Source organism: Ruditapes philippinarum, unplaced genomic scaffold (genome assembly GCF_026571515.1).
Source record: "Ruditapes philippinarum isolate M1 unplaced genomic scaffold, ASM2657151v2 ctg9209_1_1_1_1, whole genome shotgun sequence".
Lineage (NCBI taxonomy): Eukaryota > Metazoa > Mollusca > Bivalvia > Venerida > Veneridae > Ruditapes > Ruditapes philippinarum.
In genome coordinates, this window is record NW_026854845.1 from 57,088 (window position 1) to 65,409 (window position 8,322).

General features: G+C 31.1%; 1 non-coding gene across 1 annotated transcript; it reads right to left on the minus strand.

Moving 5' to 3' along the window:
• Positions 1-1,878: 1,878 nt before the first annotated feature.
• Trnam-cau (transfer RNA methionine (anticodon CAU)) lies at positions 1,879-1,970 on the minus strand. The gene is given in 2 exon segments: positions 1,879-1,914; positions 1,934-1,970. It is a non-coding gene; the product is annotated as a tRNA-Met (tRNA).
• Positions 1,971-8,322: the final 6,352 nt, after the last annotated feature.

Here is an 8,322-nt window from a genome sequence, read left to right on the forward strand (position 1 = left end):
TAAGAAGTCCAGATATTATCGACATATACATGTATATCGTACAGTGTCCTGAAGTGAAATAATATTGAGCTTTTATCATGCTAGTATTAGTAAGACTTTAAGAGCAAAACTCAACAAAGCTAAACAAAATTTCGTAAATAAATCAGATGTTTAAATATTAATAGATTGCAAAAGTATACGCGCCGGGTTAGGATCGAACTCACGACCCACAGATAGCTGTTGCAATGCGTGTCTTCTGCGCTACCGAGGCACTTGATAACAATTTTCTAACATAACTATAATGATATGGTTTTTTTCAGACACAAACGTATCATGTTAATTATCATGTTTACATGAAATCAAACATAAAAGACGCAAATCAGTTATGTTTTACAAACATCAAAGTGTTATAAAGTGTCTACTTTAACATTGTATGGCATAGGTGTAAGGTATTTGTGCAACAGTATGCTCTATTTATTAAAATGGAATTTAGGAGTTATCTCCGTAAGTAGTGTAATTTTGCCTTCACAAAATTTGTCGTGCAAAAAGAGGGTCATGAGAGCATTAGATCATCATTGTAAAACAACAATTTTGGCCGTGTGAGTTTGAATGTAAAGATATAGAAAGCATGTAAAAATGCCATATATTTCAACGTCTTTGGCACCTGCTTCATAGGTACATGTATAGCATGCTTATCAAAGGACCAAAAAATAAAACAACAAATCCCACCATCTGTAAATTGTATATCTTTTGACTGGTCAATGTTATTTTTACTAAAAAGAATGTTTTACGGAAATGTTAAATCAACAATTTTGTGACCTTTGGATACAATGTTGCCCGTGACACATGTGTTTCTAATTCGTTATAAGCAGTAAGCCACTTCATAAAATTCAAAATAACATAGAAACCCACTAACCTAGACAAAATACGTGCGGGTGTCCCAATTAACATTTTGCCAAAGTTGCAACCATTTCGCTCACTTGAACAAAATGTTCAACTATTTAACGACTCAAACCGCCTCGTTTGAAGCGTATTTAAAATATGTGATAGAAATGCTTCGAATATATAATTATCCTGATACTTGCTGTATCTTGCATTTATCTCTATCTGTACTATTTACAATTTTCTATATTTGCTTGACGTTTGCCTAATTGAAATGATTAATTAATATAATCAGATTAGGATCAACTGAATAACAAGCAATAGTCGACTGATTCTCCAAAAGTGAAACGTTATCATACAAACATTGTTGTACTTGTAAAATTCGTTTAATGACCGACTAACCAAAAATCTTTTAAATAAAATGACAATTTCCATGCAAATCGACTACATTACATGATCGACAGATTACTTCTTATATCAAATGTATATCTATCTGTCTTTTATAATAGCTTGTTATCTTATATTAAGCTGCACTAAAGACTTCTATAGATTTTTAGACGCATATATAATGTTTCTGTAGCTGAAACTGAAATGTTGAAAATAAATCTTTATCCAACAAGTAACAAGCAAAGATCAACAACACATTACTTAAACTGAGCGATGAAAATTAATATATAAATCATATTTCTTCCAGCAGCATGCCTAATGATCCATTCTAATTTTTAAAGTCAATTACAAAAAAGAAAAAACAAAACAAATATGCAACAAACCCAAACTGCATCATTCTAGAAATAAAATTATTGTGATAAATACTAAAACAATCAGTCACTCATTGCACGTAAAATATTAATTATTTTCTTAATTGTAAATCTTTTCACTTTTCCTAAAAGCTTAGTACATTTTTAAGGTAGATTTTTATAAGTCTGTGGCTCATCATGTGGGGCATGCCGCTTTAAAATTTTGAATATAGGCTGAAATTAATAATTATCCAGATTGCAACTCAAATTCAAAAATATATGCCCCGGGTGAGGATCGAACTCACGACCTTCAGATAGCTCCTGTAACGTTTGATTATGAGACTGACGCGCTGCCTACTGCGCTACCGAGGCACTTGAACCTTAAACATGAGCACATTTATATGATGTTCTTTTTTAGACACTCAAAAGTCTCGTATTAATTTCTTTTTTTTAAAAAAAAAACTACTATAAAATGCGAACCCTTATTTAATGTGCTTTACATGTGTTAACATCAACATTAAGAAAGTTATCTACAACAAAATTTAACATTAATAAATATATTCGTAGTCAGGTATTTATTCTTTTGCAATAGTATGTCTCTTATATCTGCAACATCTGTATACGGCCTCAGTTGTCGAGGGGTTAGATATTTGTCCTAAACAGTTCTTTTGTTTAATCCCTGTAAAATCAGATGTTTCTGCAAATCCGGATAGCAGCTTTCGCGTCTATAAAATATACTATTTTCCAACAATGAGAGTGAAAACTTTACATGCATTTTAGTCTTGAACATTATTTTATTCAAAGTAGTAGCAACATTATATTGATAACAGTAAGTTGATTATTTCATACTCATAGGTTGGTATATTATGTATTTCGTAATATCTCAGAAGATACTACGTTACATTTTACAGAACGTATACACCGTGCTGGATTGTTATCTAATATATAGAGTATATTTGTTTGTTTGTGTGTAAGATGAAATTTTATTTCATCGAGTGGGCTTTAAAAACAGTATTCTCACGAGTGGCGTAGCCACGAGTGGGAATACTGTTTTTAAAGTTCACGAGATGAAATAAAATAACATCTTACACAAAAAACAGACAAATTTTCTTTTTATTTTATGCTTTAAAACAAGTTAAAACGAAATTTCCATAATTTTAACGTAAATATTAAAATCTGTTTCCCCCATTGAGAGCCCCATTTAGAGGGAATTTCTCATTAAAAACACGAAGTCTTGAGCTGAAAAATAAGTCCGCCAATCAAGGTTAAATGACGGTGATATTTATTCATTTTATTAAAAAGATATGAATGATCGCTTGTTTTAATAATAAAAACAAACAATTCTTGTAGGAGAAAAAGTCCAACCATCCATCCATATTTCTGTTACTTACTGCGAATTTATATTAGACCTGGCTTTGTAAAATATAAGCGGCAGCCATTTTTTAAAGTTGTGTATTTCATGGGAGGAAAATAATTGTGTAAGATTCAGAAGGATATAATTTGGATTTGTTAGTCATACACCTTTTTAAAAGAAAGAAAACTTATTTGAGGATTGTAACAGACAAAAAATAAGTGTTGAGAGAAGTGAAAACATTCAGAAAAGGAGCTAGGAAAATGGAAAACTTGGAAGCTTGCTAAGGCATTGTAAGGAACGCTGGGTTGTTTTACTTATTTTACGAGTGATGGCTGTCAATGCTTTTCAATTTTTCATAAAGCATACGGCAGTTATTGCTCGTAGGATACTTTAATATGCCCAAATGTCATCAAGAGCAGTTTAGCATGGGGAAGGAATGTATTTTTCAGACTGTAAAAACGAAACAAAAAAATTTAGAGACGAAATTTTGTGATTGGAATTTGAAGGAATAGAAGTAAGTTTTCTCCTTTATTACTTTTGGCATTTAAGTTATTTATCTATTTCAGCTTTGCTATTTTTTCAACAGCCTGATATTGTCAGAATTGTCAGTAAAAATAAAATTGAGGTACCACATGGGGAAAATCTTAAAAAAGTAGTTTCGTCATTGAAAAAAGTGAAATTATATTTTGATAATTTTCACTGTGAAATTATCAAATATAATTTTCACGGATAAATAAGTAATCCACTGAAAAGCATAAAATAAAAAATGTTATGACAACATGAACAATGCGTTTCAACTATTTTGTTACCAATGTTGTAACTTTGTCCTTCCCAGTAAAGTTTAGAGGCTAACGTAGAAATGCATATAAAGCTATTATAGTATTTTATGTTTTTTTTTACTTTATTAACATTGTTATACGTATTGTTAGGTAAGTGTTAAAGCTTAAGAAAAAGAAAATATCAAGAGTACAGCATGCATTCGTAAGTCCAATTTGGGAAATAATTATATGAAACTTTGCGAGGATAAGTTAATCACAAGTCAGTCCCATTTTCCGGAACCTAACAAACGTTCTTAAAAACAACAACTACGCATGGAAATAGCTTAACTAAACAATAGCTTTTGTCCCGGCAGAATAAAATTAAACTTAGTGTTTGCTGTGTTTAATAAATTGCTGCATGCTGTCACGGATGCATTCCAGATTTTGAGACTGACTCGCTATCTTCCGTGCTACGGAGACACTTGCAATTAAGTCACCTGCATTTACAGAAAATAATATAAAAGATCATGATAAGTGGAAGACAAAATTGTGTTTAAGCAATGGTTTATTTTATATTCCTTCTTTTAATTTAAAAAACACATTTGGCTGTCTTGTTAAATGTAATATGTCAGAACATAAGCATCGATTGCAATTTATATTTCATTTAATCTTTAGCGATTGTTAGCGCTTCTTTCCTTATTTACATAATTATGCTAAGCATCTTATCATCGAAAGAAACACGTTTTCCCACGAACATTTCTGTACTTGCCTTAATACAAATCGTTTATTCACAGAATAGCAACGGTATCGTGTAGGTTACATATTTTACATAAAATAACAATTTTCATGTATAATGGACCACATCATTTGATAAATAGATAACTTCTTATATCAGATGTATATAAATAAGTCTCTTTATTACAGCCTGCTGTCCTATGTTATGCTGTAACTAAAATGTCGAAAGATTTTAGACACATGCATGTATATCGTTACAGTGTCTTAATGTGAATTAATAAGCTTTAATCCTACTATTATTTTGACTTTAAGAGCAAAATTAACGAAACTGAACAAAATGTGTGTAAATAATTCAGATTTTGAAAGCGTTAACAGGTTGCAAAGGGTATTGCCCCGGATGAGGATCGAACTCAAGACCTTCAGGTAACTCTTGTAAGATGTGATAATGAGACTGACGCGCTGCCTACTGCGCTACGGAGGCACATGAACACAAAAAAATACGAAAATATTAATATGATGCCCATTTTAGACACTAAAAGTGTCCTGTTAATAACTGTGCGAGAAAATACATGTACTTTAACATAATACTAGTAACATATAACAGACATAAAAATGTACACTGTAAGATAAAAGCATCCATCATTTTGCATCAGTACTCTGCGTACATATGTACTATTTAGATATAAAAGCTCTTTTAGGATAAAACCAATATATGTTTCTTAACAAGAGCTAATTAAAAAAAATCATTTTATTATAGCAACGTTAAAAAATATAGCCGAGCTAAATACGATGTTACGAGATTGAAACGCTGCTTACTGCGCTACTGAGGCATGTGTTCTTAACAGGGACACGTTTCTATGACATTTCATTAAATAAACTCTTTTGTTGCGTTACCCTTTTGATAAGATATTTTAATATGAAGTTTCAAAGTGTATGGTATCACCTATACAGTCGTAAGATATTTTCTATACATATCACAAACAACAAACAACTTTTGTACACTTGAAAGTCCACCTTAACTATTTTAGACTAGTTAGTTTTTTACATAGGTCAAAGTAAGAAGCTGTTATATCGCCAAATTAAATATAACGGTTACAAGAACATTTACCTGGCATTATGTTAATTTGATTTAATGCATTGTTAATATGTGTTTCTTAAACTTTAGACATAAATCCATATTTTTCTCAGTGTTCCAAATTGACTTTAGCAAAATAATTGTTTTAGACATAAGCCGGCTTCGTTCCTTTATATATGATAAGTAGCATTCGGCCTGAGATGGTTCTGCACTTAATCTGATAACAACAACGAAATATTAAACAATTTAGTGAAAAATATTGCATCGTCTTTTGTATTTCATCATTCTTACGTATCAACTAAATTATTTTTCATCATAATCAATTAAAATTGTTTATCATGAATGAAAAAGTTATGAATAATGCAAACTTCAGAAGTTTGAAACATTGAAATCCAAATGAGGGAACTCACGACCTTCAGATTAATCTTATCATGTGTGATTTTGAGACTACATCGCTACCGAGGCACTTGGACACATTTAAAAAATAGATAAATGCTATTACATTCTTAAAGCGGCATGTTAACTTAGATCTTAACACGATATTTTGACATGTTGAGTTCAAATATTTCTTCGGACCTTTTCTTTTTCAGAAAGTCAAAGCTGCGTTTGGGGGTATTAATCACCTGCAGTGATAGGTGTATGTTTTGTTGATATATATATAACGGCAATATATGCATCTGTTAATCGCTTGCTTCTCTCCTCCAACTATACTTTCAAGTCTTAAATTCTATTTTATCTCATTCAAAAAATTCACTTTCAAAGAAAAACACGAAACTGCATCGTTTTATATTATGCACGTTTTTAACGACATCATTTCTTTTGTAATGTTATATAAAGCCACATTAAGCCCAGCAATAATTTTTAGTTTTACTTCTGAAAAGATTCTTTTTGCGTTTATTTTAGGTCGCCGCTGGAAAGCCCATATGGACGACCGTTCACTCAAGTCGGGCCATCCTAGAGCGTCCCGCCGAGATTTGTTCGTCGATTTCTTTCCAGCTTCATTGGTGGAGGAAGACCCCAGATGCCCCTCCGGGCATTATTTCAAGCACGAGCGGGCACCTGTGTAGAACCACTGACCTTCCGTAAGTCAGCTGGATGGCTTTCTCACATGAAAGATTTTGACCCGAGTGAGGATCAAACCGACAGCGGTGAGGGACCTGTGATCCCAAGTCAGCGACCTTAACCACTCGGCCATGGCGGCCCCCGTGAAAAGATTTGTTTGTTTGGTGTACTTTTAAGTATTCATTGGCCTATGAATTGAACAAACAGTTTCGTCTTTTTTTTTCCTTTTTTAAATTAAATTACAATGAATTAGTATTTTGTATGAAAGTCAAAATACTACTTTGTTTACACTTTGCTACTTTTATGACAAACAATGTAACATTCAGCGCTTCTTTCTTTATTCAGGCCATAAGCGTCTTATAATTATGCTCTTGCACTGTTCTTCAAAAGTTATAAAACTTACGTTTATTAGTGTTTATCAGAAATCTATTCGCTTTTTGAGGCATCTTTGGGTTAAACACATTCACTGCAGAATTTGATTTAAATCAATGGCATTCTTAGTAAATTTGCGTGATTTGAAACTGCAAAAAATATATTCTCTGCGTTTCCTTCTACTGATCAAATTGATTTGTTACTTTCTTTAAAAGAAATTAAGTTATTCGGTTTAAGTATTTTACACTTAACTTGCTTAATTCATGTAACTTATTTGTCCAGCATTGGTTTTGGAAAAGTTCGTTTAAGGGATTTCTAATATCATCTTAATACAAAAACTTGCTTGGTCCGACTGCACGAATGCTAATACATGTACGTATATTGTCTACCTTAGAGCTCTCAATAAGTTTATAGGTAAATCGATAAAAATTAACCATTATGGTTACTTTTTGATAAAAAAAGTAGAATATAGTTACGATTACAAATATATTTTCACCATTTAAAACTAACATGATTGCTTTTAAAAAGAGGCTCGCATGACATGATTTTATTCAATACTTCCAATACATTCAGTTATCAATATCCTCTACAGAACAACGTCTGTATTAGTCAAATCATTTCATTTTATTGACCAGACGAAACTTTTAACATAATATTGAATTTGCTATGTAAAAAACGTTGTATTTTCGGTTTATTGTGTATTTATATGAATGATCATCTGGCTAGCCATTTTTATTGCGCTTTGCTATCGTATTTGTTAGTCAAGAGACGAAAACTGAATATTTATCTTAAGTGTATAGCCACAATCATATATGTTGTGATAACTTTAGTAAATTTATAAACAAATAAAAGGAGAACTCAAAACAATCATGCCACACACAAGTAGAACTTAAAGTGAATTTGCCAATACAATAAATTCAAAGGCGTAAATAATTAAGGTGATAGTCTTAAATATCATACCTGACAATAAATCACATAGAAAAATTCGATATTTTATATCTATACAAAGGACATAATAATTTATACTTTAACAAAATAGCATTAATCATCATACAAATGTTTACACATGAACTAGAACTTTATCAGCATTTTTGTTAAAAAACATTTTATAAGAATATCCAAAGGATACAATTGTTTATTAATAATTAAAATTTGAAATACTTTTGGAAAATGTAGACCAATCCATTAAAGCTTAATAGATATCCTAAATAAAAGTCATAAAATTTGATTTGTTTGCATACTTATATCAACAAAGGTACTCAAAACGAAAAAGAAAAACATATAACAATAATAATTTAACAATATAAGCATAGTTATAATTAAAGTTGATTATAATGTGTGATTCTTAGTCAGAATTCAAACCATTTA